A 17,228-nucleotide genomic window follows, 5' to 3' on the forward strand; every position below is an offset into this window, starting at 1 on the left:
AGAGAGAGGGAGGGGGGGCTGGGGTTTGTTAACTCTTTCCGGCCTCGTTTCTTCTTCCAAGGAGAAAAGGGGGGGGGGGGTGAGATGGAGGGAGAATGGTCGTTGCGATCGAGGCCGAAACCTCGTATCTCCGTATTTCAACTTTTCTACATATTTTTCGCTTCGAGCGTCTCGCACGCGAGCGGTCAAAATAGCCGATCCATACTAAGCGTGCAGATCGGCTATTTTCACAATTTCTTTTTTTTATGATAATCAAAAAGGAAACGGTTTCATGGACATAGTACGAGGTTTCCCACCCCGACCGGTTGACGGCGAGCGATGCAAAACACCTGCCCATGCAGGAGGAGAAGCAGGGCTCATTTGTTTTGTGTTGATGGAGAAGGCTTTCAGACAGGCCCTGCACTGTGGCGCATGCAAATGCGGCGCCGCCGCGTATACCGCGCAGGCAGGCAGGCAGGCAGGCAGGCAGGGGCCAGAGAGCAGCAGCGTTGCCCTGGGGAGGAGCGCAGCAAACCCTGCATGCCTGGGTTGCATCTTCAGATTGCAGTTTTTTTCTCTTTTCTTTCCTTTTTTTTTGCATTTTGACCAAGCCAGATGTTTGGTGTCCGATAGCCCCGTTACACCAGTCAACGTGAAGGAGGCAGAGTGTGTCTTTGACACTGTTCTATTCTATCCAGGCTGATTCTACAAATGCCTTCTCAATCACACTTTTAAGATTTTTCCAAAATGTTCAAAAATAGCAGATGTGCAAGCTCTTGAGCTTGCACATCTGCTATTTTTGAATAGCCAACGCAAACATGTTAAATGACACAGATGCTTTACCGGTTTTAATGGGCTATTCTATTCCACCTTATCTAGGTACTGCACCATATTATAGTCCATCTGCTGCTTCAGTGCAAGATGCTCGCAAAGCTACTGCGTGTGCAAATGATCCAGAATGCCGCAGCACGCTTGGTCTTCAATCAGCCAAACGGTTCACGTCTCCCCCCTTCTCCGCTCCATCCCATGGCTACCGGTTGCTGCCCGCACAGAGTACAAAACACTGATGTTGGCCTACTAATCAACCAAAGGTATGGCACCCCCATATACCTTTAAAGCCTGATCCAACCCTACAACCCCTCCCGCTCTCTCAGATCAGATAGCACAGGGAAGCTGTCAGAAGAACCTTTCCTAAAACATCCGGGACAGCGCTCCACACGTACGTCCCAGACTCTTCTCCCTCCTGACTCCGAAACTGTGGAACAAACTCTCCATTGCAGTTAGAAACTGCAGACTCGCCCCTTATTTCTTTCCGACGTAATCTTGAAGACTCGCCTCTTCAGACTCCACCTTAGCCCATAGCACTTGACCTAGCCTTGACAACCATGCAGTCTTATGCAAAGTTTAACATTTAGATAGCATGTTTTTTAGACAGAAGCCAGGTTCATTAGTTGACCTACAGTTTGGTTTCAAATTCAATGTACAGTTTTTTGTTTAGAGTTTAGACTGATGCTAGGTTCTTGGTTTACCTATGATTCCTAGATTACTGAGGCGCTGTCTTTATGCATTTGATATATGGGTTTACCTGCCTTACTGTACGTCGCTCTGAATGCCTAAATTGTAAATTGTACTCTATAGTCTATGCACTGCGGTCACAATCCTCCACTTGTCTCCTCTCCTCCTGTATCCTCTCCTTCCCTCCTCTCCTTTCCTCTCGTATCCTCTCCCCTCCTCTACGCCCTCTCCTCCCCTCCCCTCTTTTTCTCTCTTCTCAATTCCTCTCATCCCCTCTTCTCTCCTCCTTTACCTTTCCTCTCCTCTCGTTTACTTGCCGTTCGTCTCCTCTCCTCTTCTCTTGTTTCCTTTCCACTATGTGCTCATCACCTCTCCTCTCCTCTCGTGAGGGGGGGCTGCAGTCTAGCTGCTGCTCAGGATGAGACGAAGGGGTCCATTATTCTAATGCTGATGGAATAAGTAAGGGGGGGTGGGGGGGGGCTGCTATTCAGTCCGGTCTGACATTAATCTCAGGCTGCTCATAATGTGCCTGTCCTCCCAGCCAATGGCATCTATATTTAACGGCAGCGTGACATGCTGCACTCAATACATTATCAAGCAGGAGGACCGTGTCAGGCAGGGGTCCTTGTGGGTAGACGCCACCGAATGCTTCAAAATGCGTGCGTACACCCGGGGTCTTCAACAGGGGGTTTGGGACCCCTAGGCAATCCTCAGAGTTACTACAGGGAGGCCGCACAATTTTTGAGTGATTAGGAACTTGATTATTTTTGTTTTACATTAACCACTTGATCCCATAGCATCCCTAGTCTGGGGGGAACATTCGACGAAAATAGCAGATCTACAAGCTCGTAGATCTGCTATTTTCTAAGGGATTTGGTGTAGAGGGAAAAAAGAGCAGACCAAGAACAGCGCCAAAGGTCAAATTATAAAAAGCATAGAGGGTTTAAACAAAAACATGAATTTACACAACACTGATGATAGTGCCGTCAAACAAGTATAATAGAAAATATCTATGAAATCAATGAAAAAGTTTAATCTGTTGCACAATTTGTATATAATATAATAGGGAGTGGGGGTCCCTGCTTCATCTCTCTCTCTCTCTCTCCGCTAAGGGGTCCTCCTTGGCCTGAGTGTTCATTTAACACCCTTACAGACTTTCTCATAATGTGAAGGGTCATAATGTCAGGATTACAAGCGGTTTACATGTACATTTGGTGCGCAGTTTCCGTCTGTCCATTCGTCCGTCCGTCTATCCGTCTGTATACTCTATATACGTCTATTATGTTTTCCGTGTTTCAGGTGTGTGGCGGCCCCCTGGGGCCTTTGCCAGGATTGTAGATTGTGTGCCTAACTGTCTTGCAGGGTACTGATTGGAGATTTCAATTTTTTTTGTTTTAACCCAAAAACACCACTTACCCTACCTTTAACCCATTAAGACCTGAACAGTATTCTGGAAAAAATATGTTTCTTTGTCAGTGGTTCTCAAACTTTTTCATGTCAAGGACCCCTAAAATGATATGTATTTGGCCATCAACCCCCATCTCAAAATATTTAGTTCCAGGGACCCCCAGAAGCAAATATTTGAGTTAAAAATGTTCGTTTAAAACAATATATATTCAAAGATTTGCACACATTTTCACGATTTTTCAAAAATAGCAGATCTACAAGCTCATAGCGCGGCACTCGGTGCCGCGCTATGAGCTTGTATATCTGCTATTTTTGAATAGCCAAAGTGTAAAATAATGCTTTTTTAGCTCAAATCAAAAAGTGACACAGATGCGTTTCAGGTCTTAATATTTTAATCAAAGAATATAAAAGACGTAGGCTAGTCAGACGTTTGCAGTTTTATATTTCTAAACATATTTATAATGTTTTCTTTCCGTTGACGTAAGCCTCACTGCAACTCATTTCGCTTGTTCTCACGATTCCATCAAAAATGCAAATGGCAGCAAACGTGCCTTGATGGAAAACCCACTGGCAGTGAAAATGAAACGGGAGTGGTGGTGTGTGCGTGTTTATTTCCACCAACCTTCATGTGCTATCTGTCACCCATAAATGGAGAGAAGTGACAGAGGTGACAGGTGACAACGTGACTGTATTTCACTTGTACTTGTACTGTAGGCGCCTCTACAGTTTGTCAACTGTAGAGACCCGCCTGCTACGCTCTGTATTATAGAATTGTGACCTGCCACTCAGCAGGGGGTGGAAGAAACATGCAGATTAGGTTTAAATTAAGTAATAGTAGCAAATCAACGATATAAAAAACATGCCCTGTTACAATGAAAATGCTTGTATTTGCCCATCTTGCCACTAACAGGGCAGATGCAGTGTATATTTTTAGGTTAAAACAAAAAGGTTTTAGTTAAAAGGTTAAAGCATTATATTCTGATAGTAATCATTGCTATAGAGTGTTTGTGCAGTAAAGTCTCCCTGTCTCTCCACCTCTTTAATAAACAGGGGAATAAATGCAGGTAGGTGACAACAGTTCAGCCAATCAGGAGAGAGTACCATTTATCAGCATTTTTTATAGTGTTCCAGTTCCTATTGTGTCTGTTCATTTCTTTGTGTCATCACTTCTAATTCCATTTGTTTCATCTGAACCCTGACTGAGGTCTCTATCCTGATTGGATAAAATTGGTATCCTGACCTGAAAATGCCCTTTCTGTTTAATACAGAGGTGGAGAGACATGGAGATTCCTGTTACTGAACAAACACTCTATAGCGATCAGAATATAAAGCTATTTAACACTTATTTTAACCCCAAGAAATACTTACCCCACCTTTAAGTGGCTAGATAGGTGGGCTGCGTGCATTTTCAGAAAAACAAAAAATGCCAAGATTTTTCTTTTTTATCAAATTTTGTTACATAAATCAAATAAATTCTTAGTCTTTTGCCAATTATTTGGAGGCCCACTTCGGATGTCCCAAGTGGGCCCACCACATGGGCTCCGGCCCACAGGTTGGGTACCACTGTCACGCTGCTGAGGTTTCCAAAAATGCAGCGGTTCCGTTGTAAACAATTAAAAACATAGTGCTGCTGCTCAAGGAAAAACATTCTTGGTGGACACAACCCGTATTGAGCATATCGTCGCTTTCGGGTTGAAAGGTCATTATGTCCAAAACTGTTACTTTTTTTGTTGTTTCTTTTTTCTACTTTTGTGTGGAAGAAGGCATTAACACATTGGGTGCCAAAACCGTATATATACGGTTTTTGCAATACTTACACGGAGTGCCAAAACCGTATATATACGGTTTTTGAAAAAAAAAAAAAATTGAAAAAAAAAAAAAAATTCAATTTTTTTTTTTTCAAATTTTTTTTTTTTTACCTTCTAAGCACCAGGAGATATAATTTTCCGAAGATTATGACTCCAATCCACTTTCTGGTTAACTTATGACTTCAAAATCCTGTATCTCGGCTCCTAAAAAATGGTTAAAAAGTCCTGGCACTCAGTGTACTCTGTTTTTAAAAAAAACTGGCACTTACGGGGGGGAAAAAAAACATGAAAAGTTAAAACATGGAGATAAGCGATGATATTAGACCTAGAGCTATCATATAAGACCCAGAACTATCTTATTTGTTTTATGTCTTTTTTCTCAGTACATGAACCCCATTCGTCGAGACCTCATCTCTCAGGTTGTATTCTTCACGTCATTTGTCAGCATGGATCACACCAAGACACAGACACCCACACACACACACACACACACACACACACACACACACACACACACACACACACACACACACACACACACGCGCACACACCGTCGTTTGGTATGAGTGACGATGTGGCCGTGACGTCCCTCCCACTTTCAATCTTTTCTGCATTTTCCCCTCCTTCTCATCCCCCCCTCCCCCCAACCCCACCCCCCGCTCGCCTTATCCTTTTCCACCTCGCCTCATACACATCTGTCCCTCTCTCCTTCTTCCTTTCACACATGCATGCATACACATGCACACGCACACACACACAATTTTCTTTTTTTGTTATTTTTTGCCAATTTTAACCATAACCCTATTGCCCAAAATAGGTGACCTAATGTCTAAAATAAGGTCACAATTACTGGGATGCATTTTGTGTTTATAGACTGCCTATTTCCCCCCACCAGCGCGCAACTAAGGATAAATCAGGCATAACACCAAGCCGAAATCTCTCAAGAGAAGATTCTGCAGAAACAGCAGATTCTGTCAGCACCAGTGGTGGAAAAAGTACTCACATGTTTTACTTAAGTAAAAGTAGCAATGCTGCAATATAGAAATACTCTGTTACAAGTAAAAGTCTGGAATTCAAAATGTACTTGAGTAAAAGTACAAAAGTATTGGTATCAAAATGTACTTAAAGTACCAAAAGTATAAAGTACTCATTATGCAGAATGTCCCATTTCAAGTTTTCAAATGTATACAAATCTTTTGAAAATAGCAGATCTACAAGCTCACAATGTGTCGCGATGCAACGTTTTGTGAGCTTGTAGATCGGCTATTTACAAATAGCCGTAATGTATATAGGAGTAAAAGCACAATATTTGCCTTTGAGATGTAGTGGAGTAGGAGTAAAAGTACTGAAAATTGTAAATACTCCAAGCAAAGTAAGTGTACCTAAAAATTGTACAGTGCTTGAGAAGACTTAGTTACTCTAGACTTAGTTACTCTACACCACTGGTCAGCACCACTGCCTTAAACATGACAGTGTTGTTGTTAGTATAGGAATAAACACAGAAGCACCCGCAAGGAAGTGGACTATGAAAGGGGAGGAGCCAAACCAAGTTCCTGTTTCTACACAAACAATTAGGTTGTGCCACATTCTTTTTAAACAAATGGGTTCCCATATTGCCCGAACCCTAACCCCTAAATCTAGATCCAGATTTTCCATGCAGGCACGACACCAGAGTGAAGTGTAAATCAGGCATAACTATGGCAAGCCGTTTTAACATTTAATCGAACCATGCTCCTATCTGTAATATATGTTTTAGATAGCCAAAAACACGTTTCTCCTAGTCAAAACTGTATTATCACTAGTCATAATTGTAATTAAAGATATCCATAATGTCATTCTTACTAGTATAAATTGTATTTCAAGATATCTATAATTTAATTTCTCCTAGTCAAGATTCTATTTCAGATATCTTAAAATCCGTAAAAAAATACAAGTGGCTGTTTTAACATGTAATAGCTAGACTGAATATGTATACTAGATATCTATAATTCAGTTCTTCCTAGTCAAAACTAACGTTTCGGATATCCATAATGACATTCCTCCTAGGAGGAACTGTCATTTGAGATATCCGAAACGTCATTCTTCCTAGGAGGAATGACGTCACTTTTCCCATTCATGTGTATTGGGCTTTTAGTTTTGGATATCCGTAACTGCATTTTGGATCTAAAACCAACATTCTGGATATCTGCAATAGAATTCTTACTAGGAGGATCTACTCTTTCAGATATCTACAATGCAGTTCTTACTAGGACAAACTACCATTTTAGATATCCGAAATTAAAAAAATATTTCAGACCTCCGTAATTACCTTTAGTATATCCAATAATTCACTAGGACACATGGAATTATGGATATCCACAATTCATATTATTACTAGTACAAATGTAATTTCAGATATCTGCAATTAGTATTATGACTAGGAACAATACAATTACAGATATCTGGTGACAGGTAGATATTACGCCATTTTAATATAAAAAGTGTCCATTGACTATCTAGAATTATATTTGTGATATCGCAAATCGAATTTCTCCTAGTTAAAACTGTATTCTTACTAGTCATAAAGTAATTGCAGATATCTGTAATTACATTTAGACTAGTCAAAACCGCATTTTGACTAGTCAAAACCGCATTTTGACTAGTCAAAACTGCATTTTGACTAGTCAAAATCCTTATTACAGATATCTATAACTACATTCTTACTAGTAGAAATAGTATGGCAAGCCGTTTTAACATTTAATAGCTAGACTGGATATCTATAATTCAGTTCTTCCTAGTCAAAACTAACGTTTCAGATATCCATAATGACATTCCTCCTAGGAGGAACTAGCTAGACTGGATATCTATAATTCAGTTCTTCCTAGTCAAAACTAACGTTTCGGATATCCATAATGACATTCCTCCTAGGAGGAACTGTCATTTGAGATATCCGAAACGTCATTCTTCCTAGGAGGAATGACGTCACTTTTCCCATTCATGTGTATTGGGCTTTTAGTTTCGGATATCCGTAACTGCATTCTGGATATGTAAAACCAACATTATGGATATCTGCAATAGAATTCTTACTAGGAGGATCTACTCTTTCAGATATCTACAATGCAGTTCTTACTAGGACAAACTACCATTTTATATATCCAAAACTACGTCATTTTAGATATCCGTAACTACGTAATTTAAAGGGGGGGCCGTTTTAACATTTAATAGCTAGCCTGGATATCTATAATTCAGTTCTTCCTAGTCAAAACTAACGTTTCAGATATCCATAATGACATTCCTCCTAGGAGGAACTAGCTAGACTGGATATCTATAATTCAGTTCTTCCTAGTCAAAACTAACGTTTCGGATATCCATAATGACATTCCTCCTAGGAGGAACTGTCATTTGAGATATCCGAAACGTCATTCTTCCTAGGAGGAATGACGTCACTTTTCCCATTCATGTGTATTGGGCTTTTAGTTTCGGATATCCGTAACTGCATTCTGGATATCTAAAACCAACATTCTGGATATCTGCAATAGAATTCTTACTAGGAGGATGTACTCTTTCAGATATCTACAATGCAGTTCTTACTAAGACAAACTACCATTTTAGATATCCAAAACTACGTAATTTTAGATATCCATAACTACGTCATTTAAAGGGGGGGCGAGCCTTATTGTACAGTTTTCTCTCTTTGCATTCTTTTAATCATCCACTTTTAGCGGTGCCAACCGCTCTATATCTGACTTTGTCTGTGTGTCCGTGTGTCCGGGTGTCCGTGTGTCTGTCCGGGTGTGTGTCTGTCCAATAAACAAACATTGATGACAACATCAATACGGGGCTCGTCAAGGGCACCGCTTCCATCACACAGGGTGTGATTTTTGAGTGGTGCCAACCACTCCTACATTTGACTTTGTCCGTGTGTCCGTATGTCCGTCCGTCCGTATGTCCGTCCGTCCGTATATTTGAGCACGGCTGATTGGTCAAGCTTCACGTGACACGTGACAATATGTTGTCACGTGTCACGTGACAACATATTGTTGCTGATTGCAACACAAGGATGCAACCAGTTACACTTTCAAAGGCACCACTCTCTTCACACTGGGTGTGATTTTTAGCGGCGCTAGCCGCTCTATACCTTTAGGTATAGAGCGGATCCTGCTCTATACCTGACTTTGTCAGTGTTCACCGTCAACGTTCTGTGTGTGTGTGTGTGTGTGTGTGTGTGTGTGTCTGGGCCTATACAAGGTATAACTGGGCCTATAGAAGGTATAACTGGGCCAATAGAAGGTATAACTGAGCCTATAGAATGGGCCAATAGAAGGTATAACTGGGGACATAGAAGGTGGTGGGTTGGTGAAAGGATGCCACTGTCCCTGGATGCTGGGCTTGTCTGTGTGGAAAGGCTTGTGGATACGGATGATGTCCAGGCCAGACTGATTGGTCAACGTGGCCACAAGCTCCTGAATCTGCTGGGAGGTTTTGTTGTCGATGGGTTCCTCCTTCACGTTGCCATTCACTGCAGGGACGTCAAGAAAAAGAAAACCATACAGAGATGAGTGTGAAAATGCATTAGGACACCAGGGTTAAAGTCACTTTATCAACCGCAGATAGATTTCAACTGACAGAAAATGTCAACAATGCACCATGCTAAATCTCTAGGCCTCATGAAAGCTGGTATTATAGCGCCCCCTACAAAAATGTATGAGTACTAACAACAATATGGCCAAGCAGCATCAATCTAATAAGCAATTCTGTTAGCAAAATAAATTGTGTCGGTTCCAAAAACCAACTGTCATATATATATACATCAACTAAACAACTGCAACAGTTAATCAGTTATGAAAAATAATCAATTTTAATAGGTCATGTGCACCGGAGAGCTCATATTGATCAGAGGTGGACAGAGTACTCGACCCCAGTACTTGAGTAAGAGTATACTCCTTGGTTAAATTTACTCCACTACAAGTAAAAGTAGCCCAGTCAAAATGTTACTCGAGTAAGAGTATAAAAGTAATTGCTTTTAAATGTACTTAAGTAATCAAGAGTATGCTTTTAAAAACACGTAAAATACTTAAGTAAAAGTAAAAGTAAATTTCCTTTTTTCACATCAATGAATTGCTGTAATTTTTTTCACAATAAATGTATAAGACCTTGTAACTCTTGCTTCAGAGAAGTAACTCTGAAACCACCTGCACTGATGTGCTTGCTTGTAGAACCACTACGTTATACAAAGCCTGCAGAAATGCCTATAAAAAACATAGAATTGAAATTAATGGGATCGAAAAGGTTGTCCTAGTCATTTTCATGTTTTATTAAACACCAACTCCAACTTCAACTCCAACTTGTTTTTTAATTGTTTTTTATTCTACAGTGCGTTTTTAGCATATATTGTGACGATCCGTAAGGAGCCACCGTTGTTGGTGACAGGTATAGGCAGCTATAATGGGTTGTTATGGGTTTTAATTGATTCATTGATCATGTCATTCACAAAGAGGTCACGTGGTGTTGGTGCTAGTGGTACGTCAGTCAGACAGTGGTAGTAAAGTCAGCTGTTCACCTGCGGTTTTTATCAATGAAATGGAGAGGGGGTGAATGGGGGAAGTCCAACTTTGCTAACCGCACGGTATAGCCTACTATTCACTATGTCATGATGTCGCTAAATGAAATACCTTTTAAACTTTAATACAATGAACAAACTCAGTACCTTGGAACAGTGATTTTAATGACAAGCAGCGTGTCTGGCAAGTAAACTTTCCCCCCGATATAGCCTCTCGGTGACTAAATAAATATGTTTGGTAGTCGCCATACATTTGTTAGCAAAGAGTGACACAAAGGAGACGGATTGGAGCCACGGAAGGACACGAAAAATCACACGTTGGACGCGGAGCAAGCGAGCAACGCATGCAAACAAACAAACAATGGAATGACATGCACGCAGGCACGCACGGAGCGGCGGACACACACACACACACACACACACACACACACACACACACACACACACACACACACACACACACACACACACACACCACGGAACGGAGCGTATCACGGAGGACGAGCGGTAACGTAACCCGACCCGTTTTTGGTTCTGCTGTTGACCCATGTTGGTTCGTTTGGAACAGTTTGAGCTGGTTCTGCTGCTGAGTGGAAACTGTCATTGTGGTGAACTTGAATACACTGATGTGTGTGCGCGGCCCGCCGGGCCAAGCTTTTATTGTGTGTGTGTGTGTGTGTGTGTGTGTGTGTGTGTGTGTGTGTGTGTGTGTGTGTGTGTGTGTGTGTGTGTGTGTGTGTGTGTGTGTGTGTGTGTGTGTGTGTGTGTGTGTGTGTGTGTGACAAACGATTAACGTGCGCTGGCTGCTCTCTTTGCGATCGCTGTGGCTGTTTATGTGGCTTTGTATTGGATTAATTTCTCACTGACTGTGATCATTTCGTTGTTTATTCAAAATGAGTGGAACAAAAGTTGGTTCACATGTTGGAAAAAAGGACATGGGAAAAAAAGGAGAATAAACCTCACTGAAAAGGCCCTGGCAAATAAAATCGAATCAATCCAAAAGGAACGCAAAAAGAAAGTGGAGGAAACAAAAGCTCTGATTAAAGAGCTCATGAAAGATGAGAAAAATGTTTCACTGGTTAAAGCACAACTTGATGCCTTGATGAAAGTCTCTGAAAATGACAATGCACTGCATGATTCTTTAATGACTATTATTCCACTTGATGAACAAGCAAAATAACTGGTTCTCAAAGGTCAATAAATATAAAGATGGATGCATTGAAGATGTTAACGCCTGGTTCTCAGTAGCCAGAGGACCACCAAGCCAACCCCAGCTAGAGGCTCATAACAGGCCTACTGAAAGGCCCCAGCAGCATGAGGCTGCTGAGGAGGAAAATGGAGAACATGGGGATGTGGAAAATTTGGAAAATGTGGAAATGACTGTGCTTCAGTCACATAATGTTTATGATGCTCAGGAGGATGTTCAACCATATGACAGCATATCAAACCTTAGCAACAAGACTCATGTTTCAATGAGATCAAAGGTTTCCTCTACTGCATCTGCATGTGTTAAAGCCGAGGCTGAAATGGCTGCTTTAATGGCTCGGCAAAAGTTGCTTGAACAAAAGCATGCTCTAGAAGAACAGGAAGCTCACATAAGAAAACTAAAGGAACAACTTCAGCTTGAAGCAGACATAGCCGCATCGGTGGCAATGCTGAATGTTTTGAGAACCTCTGGCTCAAGGGTGCGGAGTGCTGCTTCTCAGAAATTGAATGGAATGGAATCCTACTTTGAAAAGGGCCTCAACATTAATGCAGAGACATTCGTACCACACAAGGATGGAAAAGGACAACCTGCAGATGTTGGAGGCACAAGGCCAAAGCAAAGGCAACATGATAGAGCCCTCAAAGGATCGGACTGCACTCAGCAGTGTCATTTCAAAGCGACGGCAAATTCCGCGATCACTTATGACATCTCACACAGCTGGACCAGAGCCGTGGATGAAAATATACATGCATAGAATAATATGCAGGTATAGAATTATACAGAATATAAGAATAGACAATTCCTCAATGTGGATGGCCACATCGTTATCTTTATAGTTAACATTGTTGTGCAAGGCCATTTATTCCTGAAATAGTGAATGAAGCGCCAGGATGAGCAAACTTACATTTATGAATTTAATCCTGACCTGTCCCTCTTTTTGCTCGTACAGTCCCCAGAACCCCAGTACAAAAATGTACTCCATGAAGTGTAGATGTGTGTCAAAAAGGAAACGTCGCAGCCGAGGGGCGCGCAGAACGGTGGATGCATATTTATAGCAGAAACAGCTTCACATTTAACTAGCCATACTCATTCAAATCTGAACAGATTCTTAAAATGTAAAATTCTCTATTAGCTGATAATAGCTGTGAAGGGTCTTCTTCCATGTGTATCAGTCATGATTGTTTCGCCATCAAACAATAACAAGCAAAAAGGAGATATCGGCGGGTCCTTCTTATCCATTGCGCTGCTCGCGCACCTCTCGTCCTAAAACACCTTCGCCCCAGGTCTAATCAAACATCTGTTCTAGAGTCTGGAAACAAACGTCCGAAGAGAGTGTCTCCTCAAGTGCCTCATCTTGTACCTGGGTGAAGATGTGAGCTGCCTGATCAAAGAGTTCCTGGTAAGGCAGTTAAGTACTGCCATCTTTTAACCCAGTTTAGACCGGTTAGATTGTCACTTTAATTGCTATGCTATCTATCTGAAAGAACAGGTGAGTCTGTCAGTCTTGTCTATCTATCTGAGAGAACAGGTGAGTCTGTCAGTCTTGTCCGGCTATCTATCTGAGAGAACAGGTGAGTCTGTCAGTCTTGTCCGGCTATCTATCTGAGAGAACAGGTGAGTCTCAGTCTTGTCCGGCTATCTATCTCAGAGAACAGGTGAGTCTGTCAGTCTTGTCCGGCTATCTATCTGAGAGAACAGGTGAGTCTCAGTCTTGTCCGGCTATCTATCTCAGAGAACAGGTGAGTCTGTCAGTCTTGTCCGGCTATCTATCTCAGAGAACAGGTGAGTCTGTCAGTCTTGTCCGGCTATCTATCTGAGAGAACAGGTGAGTCTCAGTCTTGTCTAGCTCCGAAAGGGGCCCGAGCATGTAAGTTTCCTTTCCTGCCATACAGCTGCTTTACTGCCGCTGGTTCTCCGCTGCCTGGTGCCATTTTCTTGTCCCTTCGCTGGTTGTGTCTTTGTTATTTTAACAGTGCCAATGGCGCCACAAACGGAGGTCGCCAAGCTGGAGGTGGAGATTCGTTCCATCGAGGAGATGATAGAGGGACTCCTGCTGCAAGTCAGCACTGTGCTCCCGCCTGGCCGCCGCCGAACCCGGGGGTAGCCGGCAGTCATCGTCCGCCGCTGCGGCTATTGTACAGCCTTCCCTGGATGATGTTGGATCCTCGCCTGCCCCCCTATCCTGGGCAACGGTCGTTAGAAAAGGTCTAGTGCCATAACTCTATCTATATTCCCTGGTTAGGCATCTAGTCCTCCCAGGTGCTGTTACCTACTGCCTCTCCGGAGGAAAGATATCAGACATGATTGCACTAGCTCCAGCTGTTGTTGATTTGCATCCTACTGTCACTGTTGTCATTACACACGTGGGTACGAATGACGTCATGGCTAGACATTCCACAAAGATGTGAACAGACATGGAACTACTATGCTCCACAATAGAAAGACTGGGAAAGCGATGCATTGTATCGGGCCCCATTCCAACACTTTCCAATAAAATTGAACACTTTAGCCGAATCTATAGCTTTCATCTGTGGCTTCAGAATTTCTGTAATGCCCTAGTATGACTTTATTGTCTCCGCCAGGAGACTATGTTTTCACTTTCCGCCCCCCCCCCCCCCCCCCCCCCTCGGCCAAGCTAACATTGGTCAAGCCTCATGTGACACGTGACAATACGTTGAAAGAGTGTGCTCTGATTGGCTAGTGAGACGCATGACGTATCAGCGGCCTATAAATAGATGTCACTTTGAAAGAGTCATAGTCTCTTTCAAAGTGAGGTAAGACAGGAGTAATCACGAAATGGCTGAGAAATGGCGGAGTAACACTTAAGACAGGATTAATCAAGTAACACTTAAGACAGGATTAATCAGGAACAGTACTGGCGGAGACCTGTGCTCTTCTAGTTTCTAACTTTGATTACTTTTGGCGTATCCATAGTATGTACAGGAAAGATGGTGTGCACCCAAATAGTAGGGGCACTTCAACTCTACGGAACAATTGTATTAAATACATTGCTATTAATCCTTGATATGAAGCGCGGCGCGTTCCAATTGTTTTAACCCCTTCTTCAGTTTTTAGCTCTAGCCATGTGGATCAAGCCGCTTTGTGTCATATATCTGTTCCCCCAAAACCCCCCTGTCTATTACATTCTCAAGTTACACCATGCACTGTGTCCATACTGTTGATGACTTCAACCTAATCAATATTCCCATTCAGCCATCAGTAATCATTCCTACTCCAAATTCTGACACAGCATTTTCCAAATTGACATTCAAGAATCGGAAAGGGCTGGGGATTATTCACTACAATATTAGGAGTCTAGTCCTTAATTTTGATTTTATAGTGTTACTTGTTAAGCAGACTAATCCGGATATTCTGGTGTTAGGTGAGACATGGCTCAAAAAAAGTATCAAGGACTCTAAAGTGTCTCTTTTAAACTATAATTTATTTAGAGCCGACAGATCAGGTAGATGTGGTGGGGTATGTATTTATACCAAATCCAATCTTTCCACTACACTTTTAAATGCTGTCTCACACCCTAAGCGCTTTGAGTAGCTCTCACTGAAGGTTCAGTGAGAGCCACTCCACTACAACCAACATCATTGGTTGTAGTGGGTATCTACAGACCCCCATCTGCAGACCCAGGTTCTATAGACACTTTAGCTAGCATGCTCTCCATGCGCTCGGATGGGGAGCTTTTGGTTTTAGGTGATTGGAACCAGAACTGGTTGCTGGTTCTGAACACCTCAAGGAAGTTACAAATTACTTGAATTTATCACAAATGGTCCTGGAAACTACTAGGCCAAATTTAATGGATAATTCAAGATCCACCCTGATAGACCTTATCTTCTCTAACAGGGCTGACAAGATCTCTGCTTGTGGTGTTTTTGAGTTAGGTGTTAGTGACCATTGCCCGGTTGGGTGCATAAAAAATGCCCGATTACAACGGACAAAATCTAAGGTGATCTCTAAGAGAAGCTTTAAGCACTTTAACGCACAAGAGTTCTTACGTGACATTTTTAATAGTAACTTGTTCTTAATTTCTGAATTTACTGATGTTGATATGGCGCTAGAGTTTTTTATAGAAACCTTTGTTGCTATTGTAGACACACATGCTCCAGTGAAAAAACTGAGAATCAGGGATAGAGTTACCCCTTGGTTTTCACCGACATTAGCTACCCTATTCAAAAAGAGGAAAAGAGCTTGGTCGCTTGCTAGGCGTTCTGGAGACCCTGCTCATTGGGCTTGCTTTCGGCAAATTCGTAATCATTGCACGTCTTTTCTCAGAAAGGCTAAATCTAATTATTTTTTAAATGTAATAACTTACTCTCAGGGAAATACAGTTAAATTCTGGAAAGAAGTGAACGCCCTTAATAATAATTCCACCTCTGCCCTACCATCTCAAATAAATGGTAGTAATGGCGTAATTTCAGATCCTTTGGAGGTATGCTCCAAAGGTATTTTCCCTCGTATTTGGAAACTTGCGCACGTCCTCCCACTTCACAAAGGTGGTGATAGACAAGAGCTAAATAACTACACACCGATTTCAAAGTTGCCTTGCCAAAATTTTGGAATCACTCATAAACTCACAACTCAAATTATTCCTCTCATCCTTCTCAGTGTTAAATGAAAATCAATCCGGTTTCAGAGCCAAACATAGTACAATCACTGCAGTCACCTTAGTTACAAATACCATTAATAATAATGAAACCTCGGAATGGTTTCAAACTTACTTAACAAATAGACATCAAGCTGTGAAGTCCGGAAGCTCTCAATCTGGGTTTCGGCCATTCTCCGTGGGCGTCCCACAGGGCTCAGTCTTAGGCCCAGTACTTTTTACTTTATATATTAACAATATTATCTCTACTCTTAATGACTGTAAGGCCCACCTTTATGCAGATGACACGGTCATATACTGTGTCGCTGACTCAGCTCATCTTGCCACCAAGAAGCTGCAGCTTGCTTTCAATGCTCTCCAGGCTGCCCTGGTTGAGCTTAGACTGGTTTTAAATGCAAGCAAAACCAAATTCATGCTGTTCACTAGAGTTAAAACCACCAACCTTAGCGACATAGTCATAACCTCTTCAAGTGGTGCTACAATAGAAAGGGTCTCGGAATACAATTACCTGGGCATCTGGCTAGATGAGAAATTGTATTTTAAATTTCACATTGATAACCTTGAGACAAAAAAATGGGGTTTTCTATAGAAATAAATCATGCTTTCCTGCATCCAGTAGGAAAACAATTATTGAAGCCACTTTTCTCTCGGTTTTAGACTATGGAGACATTATTTATAGAACTGCTGCTCCATCAATTTTAAAACGCCTTGACACTGTGTACCATTCTGCCCTAAGATGGGTCTCTGGTGACACCTATGGTACCCATCACAGTACACTATACGGGAATGCAGGCTTATCCTCTTTAACTGAGAGGCGTGATAAACACTGGTATCTATTTATTTTTAAAGCCATATCAGGAATGCTCCCCCCTTATATTTGTTCTTTGTTCTTTCTCCCTCCTTGTCTGTCTTCAGGTTGTCCAGAAGGATTTGGCTGAGACGGAGCTTGCGAACACCACCATGTGGGTGTTTGTCCTGCGTGAAAATCAAGGTCCTCTCTGCGAACCGGTGGAAATTGGCATCATTATTGATGGTGTTGAGGTACTCAGTGGGCTGTCCTCAGTTGCTTCTGCGTGTGCCATGCTGTTTGGCCTTATCTATGCCCTGGACTTAAAGTATCCAGAAGGGCTCAAGTATAGTTTTGAGGCCTTTCAGAAA

This window comes from Gymnoscopelus microlampas (genome assembly GCF_963454915.1).
Source record: "Gymnoscopelus microlampas genome assembly, contig: SCAFFOLD_64, whole genome shotgun sequence".
In the NCBI taxonomy this organism is placed as follows: Eukaryota; Metazoa; Chordata; class Actinopteri; order Myctophiformes; family Myctophidae; genus Gymnoscopelus; species Gymnoscopelus microlampas.